At 53.0% G+C, this 20,927-nt stretch overlaps 1 protein-coding gene and 1 long non-coding RNA gene across 2 annotated transcripts in view; one reads left to right on the plus strand and one right to left on the minus strand.

The window, feature by feature from the left end:
- The window catches only part of LOC114813875, a 74,830-nt gene that overhangs the window by 20,618 nt on the left and 33,285 nt on the right, over positions 1 to 20,927 (minus strand). The window lies entirely within an intron of this gene.
- Positions 1,164 to 9,831, plus strand: LOC114813876. Its single transcript, XR_003761643.2, has 2 exons — positions 1,164 to 1,318; positions 9,653 to 9,831. It is a non-coding gene; the product is annotated as an uncharacterized LOC114813876 (long non-coding RNA).

A 20,927-nucleotide genomic window follows, 5' to 3' on the forward strand; every position in this document is an offset into this window, starting at 1 on the left:
GACCGAATTAGCCGCCACGAGGATCTTACACACTAGAGGGAGAGACCGACCCAAAATACATTACAGGTAGCGGCGGCAAGAGAATAGAAGGATAGGCAGGTCTCCACGATGATCGTCAAAGGTATTTCATGAGCACTTACTAGGGTGCGGAGCACCGCCCTTAATGCTTGGAGTTGGCAGACAGGTTCCCTGCCCACCATGACCTTGGAGTCTAGAGGGGGACACGGGCAATATTACTCACTTCTACTATGTAATTTATAGATACGCGCCCACGTGCTGGGAGGCCGAGGGGGCCGTGACTAACGAATGACTACAGATCGCAGATCCGAGGCCAGGATCACACGGAAGAGACGGCTTCTCAAACGAGACGCCACCTCGATGAGGCTTGGAAGGTCGGGAGAGTGGTGGTCTGGTGCGTAGGGAGGGAGAGGGAGTTGGTTGCAGGCTGGGGGAGCATGTGGGAAAGGGTTCGGGGGCGAGATAGATGAGATGGGGTCCGATGAGGAAACTGGGCCAAGAAGATCGAAGGCTGCGGGCTGGGATGGATAGGCTGTACCGGCACGGCAGGGAGGGATGCGGCTGTGAGTCCCCAAGTCCATAGACGATGCGGGAGCGCTGGAGTCGCCTCAGAGAGGGAAACGCAGAGGAACCCGTTGGGGGCAGGGAACCTATCTACCGACTCTGTTACACTCTACTCTCCCAAGCGGCCGAGTACGGTGCTCTGCTCTGCTCACAGGAAATGCTCCGTAAATACGATGGATCGACGGAAAGAGGAGAGACTCGGCAGGGTAAGTTGCGAACCCGGCCTCGTCCCGGGCTCACTGGGGAGTGGCTCCGGCCCGGGGCGGGCGCGTCCGGAAACGGTTGCCGAATCCTGCCCGCCTGCTTGCCTGGCGTCAGAGGGGAGCAGGTCCCTGGGCCCGTGGCTGGCGCCCATCGGAGTGGGGAGCCGGAGCTTGGGACTGGGTTGTCCCATTGGGCGGGACACCGGCGCCGCGGATGTTGCCGGGAATTGGCTTCGGCGGGAAACGTGAATCCTCAGATTGACCTAAAGGCCCACCTGCCAGCCAGGGCCGGTCTGAGGCAGGGCGTGCGTGAGGTCGCTCCCTCCGGCTGTGACATGCCAGCACCGTGGCCACAGCGTCACAAAGGACGGTCGCGGGGGATGGATCCAGAAGGGCGGCCCCCGTGCATGGGGGCAGCGGTGGCGTGGGCCGGATCTAAGATGCGAAACCATCCACGCCGTGGAAGTGACACCCGGTTGAACGGGGCCCTGGAAGGGAACCGAATGGCTCGAGAAAAAGACGGCAAGGTCGAGGTTCGCACCGCAGCACTGTGCCTGGCCCGATTCTCGGGCATCTACCCTCACATTGAGTACCGGCCTAGACACGGAGTCGGTGACTGAGTCAAGACCATCCCCACCGGCAGAATGGGAGGGAGTGGAAAGGTTTCCCCCAGCTCGACAGCCTCTTTGACGCCAACCCGGTGCCTCACACCGCTCTCGGTGGGGCGGTCCCAAGCTCTAACTGCTTTCTGTGTCGTCAGCCCTGGGTTCATGGTTGCATTTCTCTTTCCGGGGGCCACCCTGTGTTTTGGGGTCCACTGTGTGTGTTTGCACGTGCGGATGCATATGTCTCTGGCCTGTCCCTGTGAGTCACCATCGACCATTTCCACCCAAAACCCCAAAATGCTTTCGCTTCTCGGGTTCCAAATGAAAAGCTGACATAGCCGGGGCTGGGCTTCTACGACTTGGAAGGCGAACTGTTTCTGGATGCTGCGGCTTCGATTACCTCTTCATCTCCGGGGGCTGTCCTGCTTCACGATGGGCATCGGTAGCCGGCCAATATACCCAAGGTCGGGGCCCCAAACCAAGCGATCTGTCCCCAGGGATAAGAGGGGGTGCACATGACAGGGACTCCCCAGCAATGTCGGGATTTACCCGCCTTGGGTCCAGATTTCCATGCCCATTGGATTGGTAATCTTCCAAACTGCAGGGTGAGATTCAATGACAATTTCCTACCAAAAAGATCGAATGATTCCTCTGCAGGTACAGAAAAACCCATTTCCTTGATGGATGGCATCTTTAACAAACTGTGCATTGACGGCTCTGACGGAAGGACGAACCCCCAGACTCTTGGATGGTTTCAGCTCAAATCCCTGCTAGGAAGAGTCACGGGGACAGTCACATTTCTTGTACGCCCACTGCCCAGGGCAGCACGGTGACTACTTGGGAAGTACATCGTATAAAAGAATGGCAGGTTGCCTGATCACATGACAGTCTACTGGGGGGAGACCCACCTACAAGGATTTACGATCCGAGTGAAAGGAAAGGAAGCAGACTTAGGCATGATTGCGAGGCTGTGAATGAGTTCATACAATAAGGCCAGGGTGCGAGGAAGTGGATCTGGGAAAGTGGAGGGGATGAGCCGACATCCCCGAAGGGATCTCAAGGGGAGGAGACCCTCACGTGAGATGTCGGAGGTGGGGAGCGAGGGAGGGCTCCAAGCTGGAGAAAGAGCGGAGGGAGGAGGCAGAGGCGGATAGGCGAGTGAGGTAGAGTCGGCAGGGAAGACAGCCAGGTGGGAAAGGGTGGGTGAGGAAATTCTGCACAGTCGGGGTCGGGCCCCTCGGTACCCGACCCCGTACCTAAAGAGGCCCAGGGAGGGGAGAGCCTTGAAGGCGACGATGAGGAGCCGGGGTTTGATGAGGAGGCCCAGGAAGCCAGCGGAGGGGTTGAAGGAGAAGAGAGAGGTGGGCCAAGTGACGCTTTAGGAGATGATTTGCCCGGCGGCGAGTCGTCTGTGTCGAAAGAGGGAGCCGGGGGAGCGGGGATAAGGTGTTAATAGGCTCCTAAGCGTTTGGGACCACCGTGGCAAGACCAGAGCCCGTACAAAGGTGGCCGCGGTGTGGGGGGAGAAAAGGGGTAGATATGGGAAATGTCACAAAGGGAGAACCTACAAGATTTGGCCGTCCACTAGACGCGAGAGTTGAAGGCTGGCGAAGAGTCGACGATGACCCCGAGGATGGACGCTTGGGAGACGGGGATGATGGCGACGGTCAGCTTGTCGATTGAGATGGGAAAGTCGGAGGGGACTGGGCGCTGCAGGAGAAAGATGAGGAGTTCACTTTGCACAAATATAGAGTCTGAGGTCCCGGTGGGACACTCGCCTGGAAATAGGTGATTGCGGCTCCGATGAGACGTCGGGGAGGGAGGGAAGGAGTTGGGGGTGATGGCGGGGAGAGAGAGAGAGAGAGAGAGAGAGAGAGACAGTCCTCCTGGAGGTGGAGGACGAGATGAGATCACTTCTGGGAGTCTTTCCGTTGGAGACTACTCTAGTCTGAGACATTTTCCGGCAGAAAGGCAAAGGAGTCTTGCTGTCAGACATCTGAGGGTTTTCCGGCACCCCAGACTAAACTGGGAGGTTGTCTTTAGGGAAGAAAGCTCGGACTTGGAAGATGCCAAGATGAGTCACTCGAGGTGACTCTGCTATCTGCGGGACTGAAACGGGGATGGAGAATCCGAATGAACGTCCCGTTGTCTACGTTCGTGAGGTCGTTAAGGCCGGTGCGTGGATTTGGCCGGCGTGGGGTGAACTTCGATGCACAGATATTTCTGGCTTTCGAGCCGATCTGAAGGAGCGGCAAGAGGGCGGCCTTTACCGCACGTCCGGTGACATCGTTGCCCCGGCATCGGCCCCCGAAGGCTCTGCTGGGGTTCGGCCGTTTCGGCCCATTTAGACACTGCCCGACTGAATGAGCCAGAAATCCAAGAGAATAGTGATTGCAGGAAAGAGCTGACATACACGCATCGCGTCGTTCCAGCTGGCTCCACGCTGTCAGAAATCTAGAAAGGCTTGTTCGGTTGACTCGGTCGGAAAGAAAACCCGCCGACGCTCGGTTCCGTTCACACGGCGGCCGTTCGGCCGGTCTAATTCACAAACCCGACTCGAGACTTTATGGCTCGGAATATGCCTCGAAATGAATAATTCGGCAACTGGCCCCGAGGGGAACCGATCAGATTTCCTATGTCTTCTGCTCCATAAACCACAATTTATAGGACCTGTTCTTGGCCGCGAGGTGATAAGAGAAGTATGCGGGGGAGGTCACCAAAGCTAGTTTGGAGGTAATCTCCTTCTAATGAGCCCGACAGGGGAGGGATCCCTGGCTCGAAGGAATCGCTCGGTGCCTCTCGACAAATTTATGAAGCCCAAACCAAAATAATTACAGCGCAAAATGGATGGTGCTGGTGGAACCCTCTTAGTGCCTAATGTTTATTGGCAGTACTTCATCCCGATTATTCCATCTGGAGGTAATTGTGTGATATCATCCATAAAATTAAAACATAAATCAATCCAACTAGGGAACGGGCCAACAGGCTGCTGGGGAAAGACACATGCGTGAATCGGGTTTTCCCGACATCTGACGGGAGAAGGAGAAGTGAAACAATGTGAAGAGAGAAAGCGCAGGGCAATGTCAAGCAGGTTGACTAGCTGCTCGTGGATACTCATCAACCACTGGAGATCTGTTCAGTTACTCAGCCCCCACACTGGAGCTTTCCCAGCTACAGCACTGCTGTGGAAATGATGAGGATATTTCATCTGAGGTCCAAATGTGTGGGGATTGTTGACTGCCCAAAGAAATCACTTGCCCCGTTTCCCCTGGTTTCCCAAGGGGAGTGGATGAACCAACAGGAATCGATACAGTGTCTCTGCACACGTTATTTAGGATCAGGGAAGAGCCAAACCTAAACGGAACCAAACTGAATCCTATCTGGAGTCTCTAGACCATGTTGTGAGGTTGGGTGTTTCTCGGCAAATAGCCAGGCAGTCGACCCAAAGCAGGAAAAAGCATGGTGTCGAGACTAAGATGGTTCCAGAACAAAAAGAACTTTGCAATCCCACGGGGGAAGATTCACAGAGATGAACACACCACCATGAGCAAAAATACATAGAACACTGCTTCATTCATTCCCTCCATAGTATTTATTGAGCACTTACTAGATGCACAGCACTGCACTCAGCGCTTGAAAAGCACAATTCGGCTAACCGACAGAGACCATCCCTGCCCCCGTTGAAAGCTATGATGGAAAAAAGAACATTTTGTACTATGACATTCTTGACTGTGGAGGCTCACTGAATTCTGGAAATTTCCTCACTGAAGTGAAGGACGTAGCTGAGAAATTCTCACTGGGGAAAATCCGCAGATCGTGCTGATTGGAAATCGACTAGGCACAACTGGTGATTTTAAAGGCGGCTCTCAGACGGACACTGCTCCAGAAAATGGCATTTGCCAACCCAACGAATGAAATTTAGGTTACATCACACTTTCACAGTGTGGCTCGGTGGAAAGAGCACGGGCTCGGGAGCCAGAGGGCATGGGTTCTAATCCCGGGGACGTCACTTGGCGGCTGGGTGATTGTGGGCGAGTCGATTCGCTTCTCTGGGCCTCGGTCACCTCACCTGTAACATGGGGATTATGACCGCGAGCCCCACGTGGGACAACCCGATTCCCTCGGCTCTCCCCCGACGCTTGGAACGGTGCTGGGCACAGAGTACGCGCTAAACAAAATCCGTCGTTCATTCATTCATTCACCGGGGCCTTTTTGCAATATCCGATTTCCTGAGTCCAGATTAAATTCGTCAATGGATCCAACCTGTTCTCAGAGGTGAGAGCCCCTGCAAGGACATCGACCATCAAAAAACAGATCTGGAAAGCCAGCCTTTTCCTTTCTCATTATCGAGGAGTGTTGGCACGTGATCGCCATCTCCGTTGCTTTGAACTCTCCCACGTGCTTAGTACCTTTAAAGACGAATGCTCCCCGATGAGACGCGCGCGCTGCCGGGCGGCTACAGTGTGGGCACTCTGAAGACTTCGGGCACGTGAGACCTGCCAGACCGAGTCCGAGCGTGGAGCTACCTAGCTTAGGACTGTGATTTCAGCGATGACTCACCACACGCAACCTTCCGATAAAAACCCCACAGTAGAGGATACCCACATTTAACAGTGCTACCCGTGGAAGCCTTGAGGAGTTGATTTCCTGCGGTGACGCGGGGTCTGTTCCTTCCTCCTCTCTCCTCTCGCTCAGGGCAAGAATGGGACCGACTCAGAACTAGGGACCCCATCAATATCGGAGCTGTTTCCTACGATGCCTCGCGCTGACGAGGCTCCGGGTTTCGCAGGCCTCATTGGGCTGGCCGCGCGGCCTCACTGTCGGACTGTTCTCATCAGAACATAGGAGTCCTCGCTACTCCAACCTCAGAGTTATCTGCCTTGGAGCTGCCTAATTCCCTTCAAGTCATCTGGAGATTACCTAGTCCTGCACACTTTTTATTCATCCAAGCACCTGATAGAAATCTTTGCTTTTTTTTTTTTTTTCCCCAGAGTCAGGGATTGGTGTCCATTCCTCTGACACGGTCGGACTTGCAGCTAACCGGTGGCAGAGGACCTGATAAACAGTTTGCAAAACTCTCCAAAAGTCCTAAGAGTCCAGTTAGAATATAAAGCAGGTGTTTGACATAGCCCTTTTACAAATCCTCTCCGTATCCCGGGACGGATTTAGAAGCCAGTCACTTAGAAATCATTACCTATTGTTAACAATTTGCAAGGCCTGAAGTTCTTAAAAGTCATGCCTTTCACTTGAGTATCCTGCCCCTGCTCTATTTTTTTTTTTCCCATTCCGTGGTTGATTTCGACAAGAAGCGGCTCCTTAACTGGGAGTTCAAAAAGACAAGCCACTGACTGCGAGGCGAATAAATTCATAAGAACATCAGCCCAGCCACGACTGGTGAAGACCAATGGTACAAACTGCCTCACTTTCATTCATTCAATCGTTTTTATTGGGCACTTACTGTGCGCGCAGCACTGCACTAAGGGCTTCTGGCTCTAACAGTGGCCAAGATGTACCTGCAGGAACCCAAGGCTGATCACCTCACTCCTCATCCATCTGAACAACGGCAACATGGCTCCATGGAAAGAACAGAGGCCTGAGACCCCGAAGGTCGAGGTTCTAATCCAAACTCCGCCGCTTACCTGCCGCGTGGCCTTGAGCAAATTGCGTCACTTCTCTGGCCCTCACTTCCCTCATCTGCAAAATGGGGCTCAGGACCCATGCTCCTTCCTACTTAGATTATTAATCTCACGTGGGCCCTGATTATCTTGCCTCTACTTTGGGTCTCAGGAGCGTGCTTGGCACAAAGAAGACACTTAAATCCCATTTTCTGGTTATTGTTATTACTAATAACAATCATCATAGCTCATAGCTCATCATAGCTAGCGATTCCCCATCCACCTCTTTCACGGGCCGGCGTCCAGACGGGGAGTGCTTAGAGTCAGGCAGCGTCGGTTAAGGACTTGGTTTCAGCTCACAGGATGGCGTCCCCAGCCCCCAACCCTCCGCCCTGGGAAACCTTTGCTACTGGCCAGATGAGTTTCCGGAGATTGCGGCCTTGGAGGGGAACGCTTCTTATTCGGGAACCCCTTGACCCTCCCACAGCCAAAGATTCCCCCCTCCCAAGCCTTTGCTGTACATAAACACCAAGGGGAATGGATTTTCCAGTGCGCGTCTGTCTTTCCAGTCACACCCCCACCCATTTGAGAAGATCGCCCCATCCGGAGCACCATTTTCCAACCCACAGCTCGGCTTACGCACGCTCTCTCGCTACCTACATCTAGACAGAATGCCCACATCTTTTTGGACATGGCAACTGTCCGTGAAAATGACCAGAAAAGCAGTGTTTTCTTCGGGCTAAATCACAACACACTAAGCTTAAAGCAATTGCATGGAAAACTGGCCCACTAGAGGTGACCGACGATGGATCCTAACCACCACTCAAAGTCACACTGCAGTTTCTGTACTTGCGTGGGGAGGACAACTGGACTCGAGATAAAAAAGGGAAGCGGGCCTCTGGAACCGGGCACTTTGTTTCGGGGAAGCCAGTTCTCTGTGCTTAGGATAAATTGTCCCACCACACACCGATTTGGGCCATTCCTATACTCCCAAGTGGGTTTCCAAGTTTGCAGAAAGTGTTCCATTAGCTGGCTTGAATTGGAGTTAAGTGTCTGGTTGATGAGCGCATTTCACGTTTATTGTGGCGACAGAATCTTTTTGGTAGCGGGGAATCTTAGCAGATGCAAATCCAACATTATCTGTGAAGACTCCAGTGACAGGCTGGTTCCAGTGAAACCAGCTGGTTCCGAGTAGAAGTGGTATTTATTGAGCCCCCAGGATCCAGTGCACCACATTAGACATCTCTGGAGTACAGAATGGCTGAGAGACCCATTACCTTCTCAGGAGGAGCTTGAGTTCTAAAGGCCGGGACAAACCTAAACACATTTACAACTAGAATGCTCAACTTAAGGAGTTGAGCACGCAAAGGCAATAACTGCCGAGGAGCGGGTGAATACATTCCTAAGTGCTAGGGTTTATTCGGGGGTTTGTGCTGTCTGTTCTTTTCTGTGGATATGCTATCATACATTCTTCGACATTAGCAGTGGTCTTTATTGAGCGCTTCCTGGATGAAGAGGACTACACTAAATGCTTGGAGCAGTAATTATACTAATAATGATTGTATTTGGTAAGCGCTGTTCTAGGCGCCAAAGAGGATACGAGGTGAGCAGGTTGTTCCACGTGGGGCTCACAGTCTTGAGCCCCATTAGACGGGTGAGGTCACCGAGGCACAGAGAAGTTAAGTGACCTGCCCAAAGTTACAGCTGACAAGCGGCTGAGGGGGGAGATCTGAACCCGTGACCTCCGACTCCCAAGCCCGTGCTCGTTCCACTGAGCCATGCCACGCAACACAGTTGCTAGTCCCTTTGCCTGCCCAAAATGAGCTTACAGGGTAGAGGGGGAAAAAGACATTAATATTCATAGGAAGAAGGAAATCTGGGCAGTGGGTGGGCCCAAAAAGACGGCATGACTTTGGCTGGAACGGAAAGAAACCTATAGTTTGGCTGACTTTGGAGGGTGCGATTTCTTTTCTGTAAGTACGACAGCTGAGGCTTAGCTCGACTCCCCGGTGACCCCTCTACCTCTCGAATGAACGTTTACGAGCTCTCCGTCTCCCTTGCCGGTTGGTCGCCGGTTAAAATCGCCCCCGTTCCTGATGCGAGGGCTTTTCCTGTATGTCGACTGATGCTGCCGGGGGGGGGGGGGGAAATGATGATGGGACGTGGTCTTTGAGACCCCTCAAAGATTTCATTTCCACCCGGATCCAGGAAAGAGTGGTCTAGGGAATTGAGTGCCAGGCTTACAGTCAGAGAATTGGTTTCTCTATCTGATTCCCAGGCTTTCTGGCCAGCCGGCACAACCGATCTTTTCACCTGTCTGGGGTTTATCGGCCGAGAAGAACGGGACGGAATGTCACCCTCTTCCCCGAGCCAGGGCGTGGGGAGTAGGAATGAGGTAGTCGCTCGGCCGGGTCGGACTCTTTAGAAGATGGGCTTTACAAATATGTCTGGTTGTGGATGACCCATCCTCTTGGCATCCAAAAAGACCCAAATATTGGCTCATAAAATCAAAAATCTATGAAGTCAGGCTGGCCCCTTTTTGATCCAAACAAGTGAGTCAGACGACAGTGGAATCTTGAGCATGGCTGGATCATGAAAAGAGGGGCCAATGTGGGGATTTTTCATGGATATACCTTTCTGCTTCCAGGTGATGACATTCACGAAGGCGAGTTTCATTCACAAAGAGATCATTTTCCGCGGTCATGACAGACACGGGACATGGAATTATGTGGGACACCTCCAAGCGGAGTCTTCCGGACAGTTACCTCGTTCTTGACGGCGTGGGTTTCACTGGAGTCGCACTTCCTTAAATACATTTAAGACACATTTCGTTTCTGGAAATTTCCTCACTTTGGGACCAAAGTGTCTCCGAAAAATCAATTTCAAGCTGGTACCGTGAGCCAACAACGCATTTTCACTATTGGCTACTGACGGCTTGATTTCGCCAATAAGGAGCCGACAGGCTCCCATTCTTTCCAAAAAATAGAGGAGGATGAGATCGGTCTGTTTGAAGGGCTTACTGTGAACTGGGGGGAATTCTTCAGAAAGACTTTCTTGTGCCACAATACTGGGGTGGGGGGGGGGGGGGGGTTGGAAAGCCCAAACAGCCACCCGAAGGAGTCTGAGGGAACAAGAGATCAGGCAGAGATGTTCTTGTCAGATGGCTGTTGAGAAGCTACATCTCTTTGCCGGGGAGGTTCAGAGGGGTACGGGCCAGTACGATTGAGAGCCGGGCCTTAGGAGGCAAAGCCTGACCGAAGAGACCAGCGGGAGGGGTGCCGTACCAGGACGGCTAAGAGGCCGTGTGCTATTTTGGGGAGCTCTCGGCTGGGGGCTCAGTGGCTTACCGCAGAAAGTCTTCCCAAAAGAAGGCAGGCAGGAGAGATTTAGGAGGAATGCTGGGCTGCAACTTGAGCCCCAGCGTCTCTTTAGTCATTCAAAGTCACTCTTCAAGATTTCTTGGGTTAGGAACAGATTCCTACTCACAATCCAAATTTCTTCCTTGGGAAAGTTGGAAGAGATGGGGGAGTGAGCTCCCGAGGCCTTTCACTTGGCTGAAGGGACAATCTTAGAAGAGTTCCTCTAAGCCTATTTCATGCTGGCCCGTTTCTCTGCGGAAAGTTTGGCAGAGGTCGAGGAAGGGGAGTGTGCTGAAATAGTTGCCGGATTTGTCCTCAGCTGCCCTAGGAACATTTTCCATTGTTAGTTCAGACTATTTTGTCATCCCTGTAGAGGGCCTCAGGCTCTCTAAGTGGCTTTATCGGAAAGCAAGCCCTACTGCACTGATCTTCATCCCCCTTTACTCTACTATTTCCCTTATCTGTCATTTTCTTTCATGTCTGTATCCTCGGGTTGACATGAAGCCCCTTGAGGGCAGGGATCATGCCCACTAACTCCCTTACACTCTCTCAAGGACTTTAGTACAGTGCTCCACACAAAACTACGCATTCAATATCCTCCCTTCTCTCTTTCCACCGCCCACCCCGCACGCTCCGCTCCTCTGCCGCCCACCCCCTCACCGTCCCTCGGTCTCGCCTATCCCGCCGTCGACGCCCGGGCCACGTCCTCCCGCGGTCCCGGCACACCCTCCCTCCTCACCTCCGCCAAACTCATTCTCTTCCCCTCTTCAAAACCCTACTTAATAATAATAATGTTGGTATTAGTTAAGCGCTTACTATGTGCAGAGCGCTGTTCTAAGCGCTGGGGTAGATACAGGGTCATCAGGTTGCCCCACGTGAGGCTCACAGTTAATCCCCATTTACAGATGAGGTAACTGAGGCACAGAGAAGTGAAGTGACTTGCCCAAAGTCACACAGCTGACAAGTGGCAGATCCGGGATTCGAACCCATGACCTCTGACTCCAAAGCCCGTGCTCTTTCCACTGAGCCACGCTGCTTCTCCTTAAAACTCACCTCCTCCAAGAGGCCTTCCCAGACTGAGCTCCCCCCTTTTTTCCCTCTGCTCCCTCTACCGCCCCCCCGCCTTCACCTCTCCGCAGCTAAATCCGCTTTTCCCCCACATCTCCCTCTGCTCCTCCCCCTCTCCCTTCCCATCCTCTCAGCACCGTACTCGTCCGCTCAACTGTCTATATTTTCATTACCCTATTTATTTTGTTCATGAAATGTACATCGCCTCGATTCTATTTAGTTGCCATTGTTTTTACGAGATGTTCTTCCCCTTGATGCTGTTTAGTGCCATTGTTCTCGTCTGTCCGTCTCCCCCGATTAGACCGTAAGCCCGTCAAACGGCAGGGACTGTCTCTATCTGTTACCGACTTGTTCATTCCAAGCACTAGTACAGTGCTCTGCACATAGTTAGTGCTCAATAAATACTACTGAATGAATGAATACATTCCACTGCTTGATAAGCAAAATCCCCCATCACGTGCAGCCGCTTCCGGGGCTGGAGGGATGATGGATTCCATGGGCTGCTAGAACTGGTTCAAGATTCGCACCGGAGGGCAAGCACATATAGGAGAACTTCCCCACTCATGAGAAAACATCTCCAGGGAAAACAAAAAAAAAATTCCACGTCCAATCTCTTTCTAGCCAGGAAGGCTGGATTGGCCATCCAAGGGGATTTGCCTGTCCTTAGCTTGAGTCACCTCTCGCCCCAACAATCGGTGCTATTTAGTGAGCGCTTACTCTATGCAGAGTCATAATGAGGGCGTTGGTTGAGCGCTTACTCTGGGCAAAGCACTGTTCTAAACATGACGGAGGCGGGTTGTCCCACATGGGGCTCACGGCCTTCATGCCCATTTTACAGACGAGGGAACGGAGGCACAGAGGAGTTCGGTCACTTGTCCAAAGTACTACCCTAAACCCTGGGGAGAAAACAACGGACTAAGTCGGCAGGATCCCTGCCCTCAGAGAGCTTACAGCCGAGCGTCGGGAGTCTTCGCTGACGACGGTGCCGGTGCTTACAACAGTGCTTGGCCCATAGTGAGCGCTTAACAAATACCATCGCCATCAATGGACACACCCACCCTGGGGAGTGCAATCCAACAGACTTGGTAGAAAGGATCTCTGCCCTCAAGGAGTTTACAGTCTTGTGGACAGTAGCCATCCCTTTCCTCTCCACCCAAACGGCTACCTTACTATTACGGGCTCTCGTTATATCCCGGCTAGACTACTGTGTCAGCCTTCTCTCTGACCTCCCTTCCTCCTCTCTCGCCCCGCTCCGGTCTATTCTTCACTCCGCTGCCCGGCTCATCTTCCCGCAGAAACGATCTGGGCGTGTCACTCCCCTTCTTAAACAACTCCAGTGGTTGCCCATCGACCTCCGCTCCAAACAAAAACTCCTCACTCTAGGCTTCGAGGCTCTCCGTCACCTTGCCCCTTCCTACCTCTCCTCCCTTCTCTCTTTCTACCGCCCACCCCGCACGCTCCGCTCCTCCGCCGCCCACCTCCTCGCCGTCCCTCGGTCTCGCCCATCCCGCCGTCGACCCCTGGGTCACGTCCTCCCGCGGTCCCGGAACGCCCTCCCTCCTCACCTCCGCCAAACTGATTCTCTTTCCCTCTTCAAAACCTTACTTAAAAATCACCTCCTCCAAGAGGCCTTCCCAGACTGAGCTCCTCTTCCCCCTCTACTCCCTCCGCCATCCCCCCTTTACCTCTCCGCAGCTAAAGCCTCATTTTCCCCTTTTCCCTCTGCTCCTCCACCTCTCCCTTCCCATCCCCACGGCACTGTACCCGTCCGCTCAACTGTCTATATTTTCGTTACCCTATTTATTTTGTTAATGAATTGTACATCGCCTCGATTCTATTTAGTTGCCATCGGTTTTTACGAGATGTTCTTCCCCTTGACGCTGTTTAGTGCCATTGTTCTCGTCTGTCCGTCTCCCCCGATTAGACTGTAAGCCCGTCAAACGGCAGGGACTGTCTCTATCTGTTGCCGACTTGTTCATCCCAAGCGCTTAGTACAGTGCTCTGCACATAGTAAGCGCTCAATAAATACTATTGAATGAATGAATGAATAGCCATCCTCCCATCGGTGGGGATAAGTCCGCCGGAACCTCTAGGGAATGCTGGTCCGTTGCTGATGTGACCTATGCCCACTTCACTGTGCTTCTCGCCCTAGGGATCTGCTCGCCAGCCCTACTTGGTGTCGGGGGACCTTCTTCCTTCTGTCCTCTTCATTTCTCTGGGTGCCTCTTTTTCCAGGCCTCCCACCACCTGGTCAGGAAATCAGATCTGGCGGGACCTGGCTGTGTTTCCCTCCCCCTATTAAGATTTGTTGGCCCCACCTCTGTTACCCTGAGGCAACCCATTTGGTATGCAAATTGGCTGGCAGGCTCAGACCTGCAGGCTGCTTTTCAGCTGGTCTGACCCTATTCTAGACAGCACCAGATGCCTGCCGGTTCAATAATTTCACTTTGCCAAGCCCTGCCTCCCTCCACCTTGGCTCCTGCCGCCGGGTCCCACGGCTCAGAAACGGCGCCTGGGTTCACCGGGAGCCACGAGGGGAGCAAGATCCTTTTGGAAAAATGGATCCGGGATCCTCCCAGCACACCTACTCTATAACTAAACACGCCTCCACCAAAAACCTCTTGAGATACGCTCCTGACGCCCTCGTGCCATAATCACTCGATAGTATTTCTTGAGCACTTTTCTGAGCAGAGCCCCGCGCTATTCGCTTGGGAGAGTACGATAGAACTAAATTAGCAGGCGTGTTCCCGGCCCACAACGAGCTTACAGTCGAGAGGACTGGAAGTCTTGCCGTTTGAACCTACCAAAGCCAGGGGGTCTGCAAAAAGATGTCCGGACTTCATGAGTTCCACCAGCGGACCCGCTCCCACTAAGGGGCGACCTCGGCGGACGTCTTCGGTCGCGTGTGAGAGTTTGGTCGGATATGCGATCTTGCTGAGGACCCAGTTGCATCACTAGGTGGCAGCAAGAAACCTTCGAATCAATCAATCATACCGAGCGTCGACTCTGCGCGGTGCGCTACGCTAAGGATTTGGGTCACTAGACTAAGGGGAGAAGACGTGACATGTCTTCCCTCCAAAGATCTTCTCATCTGATGGAGTCGTCGGACACGAAATCTTGCACAGGCAGGAGGAAGGTGAAGAAGAAACTATTGTGCTATGTATGGGCTAAGCTCTTCCTCTGGCCCAAGCAAAGTGCAAAGTACTGCCCTAGATACTCTATCGAGGTCACAACCCCATCCCTGTCCACGAGGGGCTCAACAACTAAGCCGGAGGGAGGACCGGTATTTTTATCCCCATTTCTACAGATGAGCTCTCGGAGATGCCAGAGAAGCGGTGCAGCCGAATGGATAGAGCACGGGCCGGGACTCGGAAGGAGCCGGGTTCAGATCCAGTCTCGGCCGCTTATCCGCCGCGCGACCTAGGGCAGGTCTCTTCATTTTTCGGGGCCTCAGTTCCCTCCTCTGTAAACTGGGGAGTCAGACCGGAAACCCCACGTGGTACACGGGCCGTATCCAACCCCCATTTTCTTATATACACCTGTGTGGTTAGTTCATTCAGTAGTTTTTATTGAGCGCTTACTATGTGCAGAGCACCGTACTAAATGCTTGGAATGTACAATTCGGCAACAGATAGAGACAATCCCTGCCCGTTGATGGGCGCACAGTCTTAGTACAGGTCATGGGTTCGAATCCCGGCTCTGCCACTCGTCAGCAGGGTGACTGTGGGCCAGTCACTTCACTTCTCTGGGCCTCAGTCACCTCATCTATCAAATAGCTATAAAGACTAGGAGCCTCACGTGGAACAGCCTGATGACCCTGCATCTACCCCAGCGCTTAGAACAGTGCTCTGCACATAGTAAGCGCTTAACAAATACCAACATTCTTCTTATAATGATTACAGTGCCTAGCACATAGTCATTGCTTCACAAATACCACCGCTATTCTTGCGGAGAAGTTCGGTGACACCGTGACCAAGAGGCGGGTGATAGAGCGCTGAATAGACCCAGGTCCTCCGCCTCCCAAGTCCAGGCTCTTTCCAATAGGCCACGCGGACGGGGGGAATAAGTAGGCGCTTAAATAGAGAGCGCACCGACTGTCATGCACCAAAGTGCTCTGGGGGACCGTGAGTGCATATAGGTGCTAAGTTGATGCATGGGTGTCAAGTTGGTCGTTGAGAGGATAAGACAGGGGGAAAAGAAAACTCAGTTTGGGAGGCCTCTTGGAGGAGGGATTTTCGAGAGGGCTTTAACGATGGGGAGATGGCCCAGTGGGAAAGAATAGGGAGTTCCTGGCAGGAGGGAGAGATGAGCAAGGGATTGAAGAGCTGAGCAAGAGTGAAGAGCAAGGAGCCAGAGGGCACTCCGAGGGAACAAGGTGATTTTCGACTGATGGGAAAGCACCCTGCCCCTCATTTACCTCTTCCTGGCCCAGCCACATCTAGAAGGTTGATTGCGGACCTCATCGTGAAAACCCACCCTCTTCCTTCCATTCTTCTCAGAAGGACCAAATCCCCAAGGAGTCTAACCTACTCTTGACACTGAACTCTTTCACGCCAACCGTTTGCTTTATTCAAAAAGTTGCTCTCAAAGGGTGAGGATCACCTCATAGTCCAGAATTAACTCGTCAAAACTAGCACCCTGGCCGTTTTCATGTCTCGTGAAGGTTGGAAGCCAGGGGAAGCAAGAGAGGGGAGGAAGAAGTTGAGAGAGGAGAAGAGAAAGGACTAGAGAAGGGAGAGGCAGTATTGACAACGCTTCCTGGGGAAAGCCAGAACACCCGCAAATCCAAAACTTGCAGAGAATACAAAAGGCAAACCATATCCTTTTAAAGGAATTCTTCCTATCATTACTATTTCCTTCTTACAGGAAACTCAGGCACAAAGAGGTTGGGAGATTTGGGCCGGGTGGTAGACTCCTAGAAGGCCAGCTAAGGTCCTACAGTCCCCAGCTGGATAGCAGTCCCTCTCCAGTTTGGAAGAAGCCTGAGAGATTCTTCAAGGTCTCTGAGGGATTTTCCACTCATGGGTGTATGAGGAAAAATTCTGGAAGATGAGAACTGAAATACGCTTCCTGACCACTTCATAGCTCTCCCTTCCCTTTGGCATTAACAGGGAGGACTTTGGGAGCTCCCCAAAGTCACCCCTCCCCCTTCTGCCTCCCCCACCCTCCTCCCCAACCCTCTCCCCTACTTTCCCTTCTTTCCCTGCAGTATCCTCAGAGGAGATCTCCTCCGTCCTCGCAAGTGCCACCCCCTCCACCTGTGCTTGGGACCCCATTCCTGCTCACCTTATAAAAACCATCGCCCCTTCCTTCCTCCCCTCCTTAACTAAAATCTTTAACCTCTCACTCTCCAGTGGCTTCTTCCCTTCTGCCTTCAAACATGCCCACGTCTCCCCTATCCTAGAAAAACCCTCTCTCGACCCCATTTCCCCTTCCAGTGATCGCCCTATCTCCCTTCGACCCTTCCTTTCCAAGCTCCTAGAATGAGTCGTCTACACTCGCTGCCTAGAATTCCTTAACTCCAATTCTATCCTGGACCCCCTCCAATCTGGCTCTCGTCCCTTCCACTTTACCGAGACTGCTCTCTCAAAGGTCACCCGTGACCTCCTTCTTGCCAAATCCAATGGCTCCTACTCTATCCTAATCCTCCTCAACCTCTCAGCTGCCTTTAACACTGTAGACTATCCCCTTCTCCTCCACACCTTATCTCACCTTGGCTTCACAGACTCCGTCCTCTCCCGGTTCTCCTCTTATTTTTCTGGCTATTCATTCTCGGGCTCCTTCGCGGGCTCCTCCTCCCCCTCCAGTCCTCTAACTGTAGGAGTTCCTCAGGGGTCGGTTCTCGGCCCTCTTCTGTTCTCCATCTACACTCACTCCCTCGGTGAACTCATTCCCTCTCATGGCTTCAACTATCATCTCTATGCAGATGACACACAAATCTACATCTCTGCCCCCGTCCTCGCCCCCTCCTTTCAGGCTCGTAGCTCCTCCTGTCTCCAGGACGTCTCTACCTGGATGTCTGCCCGCCACCTAAAACTCAACATGTCCAAAACTGAGCTCCTTATCTTCCCTCCCAAGGCCTGTCCTCTTCCCAACTTCCCTATCACTGTGGATGGTTCCGCCATCCTTCCCGTCTCTCAAGCCTGCAAACTTGGTGTCATCCTTGACTCGGCTCTCTCGTTCACTCCACACGTCCAGTCCGTCACCAAGACCTGCCGGTCTCGCCTTTATAATACTGCCAAGATCCTCCCTTTGCTCTCCACCCAATCAGCTATCTTACTGGTACGGGCTCTCCTGATATCCCGACTGGATTATTGTGTCAGCCTTCTCTCTGATCTCCACTCCTCCTGTCTCTCCCCGCTCCAGGTTATTCTTCATTCCGCTGCCCGGCTCATCTTCCTGCAGAAACGCTCTCTGCACGTCACTTCCCTTCTTAAAAACCTCCAGTGGTGGCCCATCAACCTCCGCACGAAACAAAAACTTTTCACTCTAGGCTTCAAGGCTCTCCATCACCTTGACCCCTCCTCCGTCTCCGCCCTTCTCTCTTTCTCCTGCCCACCCCGCAAGCTCCGCTCCTCCTCCACCCACCTCCTCGCCTTCCCCCATTCTCTCCTATCCTGCCATCGACCCCTGGCCCACATCTTACCCCTGTCCTGGAATGCCCTCCCTCCTCACCTCCACCAAACTAACTCTCTTCCCCTCTTCAAAGCGCTACTGAGAGGTCACCTCCTCCAAGAGGCCTTCCCAGACTGAGCTTCCCCTTTTCCCTCTGCTCCCTCCCACCTCTCCTCAGCTAAGCCCCCTTTTCCCCTGCTTTCCCTCTGCTCCTCCCCCTCTCCCTTCCCCTCCCCTCAGCACTGTGCTCATCCGCTCATTTGTATCATTTTTATTACCCTATTTATTTTGTTAATAAGACGGACATCCCCTTGATTCTATTTATTGCTATTGTTTTTTTCTGTCTGTCTCCCCCAATTCGACTATCAATGGGCAGGGATTGTCTCTCTCTTGCCGAATTGTACATTCCAAGCGCTTAGTACAGTGCTCTGCACCTAGTAAGAGCTCAATAAAGACCATTGAATGAATGAATGGAATTCTTGCAGCGTTCATGGAGGCTGGAGTCGTGATGGAATAGGAGCAAGAAAGGACTGGAGCCTGCTCTGCCCGGGGCCTAAGGCGATCCCGCAGCAACGTGCAGCTTTGGGGATGAGATGACTGAGTTAGTGTTCCATTTCCTACTGGAAAGCAGAAAGCTCCTCGGCCCACAGATTGGTTTCTTTCGGGGAGACAACCCAGCCAAAGCAGTCGGGATAGAAACTGGGGCCCGGACCAGAAGTCGTGTGTGGTGGTTTCACCTGACCTCTAATAATTATAATAATGATCATAATCACAATGGTGTTTGCTAAGCACTTACTATGTTCCGGGCAACGTACTAAGCGCTGGGGAGGATACAAGCAAATCCACTAGGACACATTCCCGGTTTCTCCTGGGGCTCACAGTCTCCATCTCCATTTTACAAACGAGGTCACTCAGGCACGGAGAAGTTAAGAAACTTGCCCAAGCTTACACAGCAGACAAGTGGCAGAGCCCGGGATCAGAGCCTACGACCCCGGGACGCCCAGGCCCGTGCTCCATCCCCTGGGGCGTGCCCCTTCTCGAGGCGAGGGTCGCCAGACGAGACTCGCCTCGTTCCACCGCCACGGCCTCTCTCTTCTTCCTCTTCCTCCTCCTCTTCCTCCAGGCCCAGGCCCGGGCTGCCTCCTCGAAGGATCCCCGGCAGCTCAGGCCAAGGCGGGGGCAGTTGTGAGGAATCCGGGCCATCGGGGCTCTGCTGCGGTCCCGCGGGAGAGGTCGTGGCCCGGGACAATTGCCAAGCTGGCCGGGCCTTCCTCCGGCTCGGCCTGAGATGAAAGCTTAGATTAGAGTGTTGTTATGACTTAGAGCTCAGATTGGGAGGACTTGTTTACCCTCTCGCTGCCCGTGGCTCCTGTTGAAAGCGACATTTCTCTTTCAGGAATCCCGCTCCTTTTCCTCCGAGTGAGCGGAAACAAACCGAATCGAATGGAAAGGGGACTCGAGGGCTGCTTCGGGCCGCTTCTTTCTAAGGCCCATTCTCACCCCGGGATGGGTATATGAATTTCCCAGCCTTGCCTTTGCTCGGGCAGTGGTAAATGCAACCTCTGGTAAGGTCACTTTAATCTCCTCTCTGCTGCCACCTCAGATCGTCTGAGGTGGAGGAGATGGATGTTGTCAGAAGCCAGGGAGCACGAGTGTCTGCTGCACCCCTGTCACATTCCCTCAGTCATCTCTTTGATCAAGCTGCTTTTAAGATCGGTGGAGATCCAAATGTTGACGCTCACATGGCGGGCCTCTGATGAGAAAGCCAGCGAACCCAATCCGATTGCAGCAAGGAAGATGCCCCATGGAAAAGTCACCTGGAGAACGGTGGGGAGCCAGGGGAGGCAGTGGGCGCATGGGCCGTCTCTGCTCTAAAAGTCCGCGACTCGCTGACCGCGCCTCATCCTGCGTGGCCGCTACTCCCTCCTCTCCTTATTCGTATTTCGCCAGCCTTCCATTTCTTTCTTTTAATGAGTTACGCCACAGAGTAAGATCGTTGCTTTCTTTCCTCGCTCTTCGCATTTTCCTTTGACCTCAACAGCTCTCCCGTTTCGGTGTTTGGCCTCCTCTTACCCCACATCAGCCTCGACGACGGGGCCGTGTGCCCACTAAGCCGGACCGCATCTTCCACCTACTGTTTTTACTCAACCCGAGGCGGACTCCAGGAGAACGGTTTGGGGAGGGGGAGGGAGTGAGAAGGGGGAGGACCAGGAGAGGGGAGAATGTTGCCACTTGAGCCCTACTAGTGAGCAAGCTTCAACAGAAACAGTCTGGCCATCAGGGGACTGTTTAGTGACCGAGCAGGTGGGTGGGGACCCCCAATCAAAAGCTTCATGTCTGATTTTGGTGGGGTTGGAAGAAAAAAAAAGAGGAGCAGCACCTCAGAATGTCACGCTAGGCCTTGAGCAGAATTTCTGGACGCTACTGGCAATCAGCATAAATGCTCATTGGGGCTGTCGAGCCCCAGGCGGCTGGTCGTTGCACTTCCAGTGTGGATTTTTTTTCGGATCAATTTTTTTCGTCAGTGTGGTGGCACGCAAATGTCCATCTGGCCGGGGGAAGAATATAATGGGGTGTCTTTTCCAGCTTGAGCAATTAGATGTGCAACTCCCATTAACAGTCACAGGACTTGTGCTTCCAATTCTTCCTCCATAAATCCAGCCTTTCCCCTTATGAGCAACAGATGGGTTTTCCATAATGGCTCATTACCTCCTCGCTCTGTTATGTTGCCAGAAATGAAATATAAAGTTATTTATGGATAGAGAAAGATGCACATGTTGCCATAGATCATCTTTGCCCATCCTTTTGATTTGATTTAGTTCGGGGTTTCTATCTCCCAAGATTCACAAGTTAGAGAGGATGGCGGGGCCCCCATTGGGA

Source organism: Ornithorhynchus anatinus, chromosome 8 (assembly GCF_004115215.2).
Source record: "Ornithorhynchus anatinus isolate Pmale09 chromosome 8, mOrnAna1.pri.v4, whole genome shotgun sequence".
Classification (NCBI taxonomy): Eukaryota; Metazoa; Chordata; class Mammalia; order Monotremata; family Ornithorhynchidae; genus Ornithorhynchus; species Ornithorhynchus anatinus.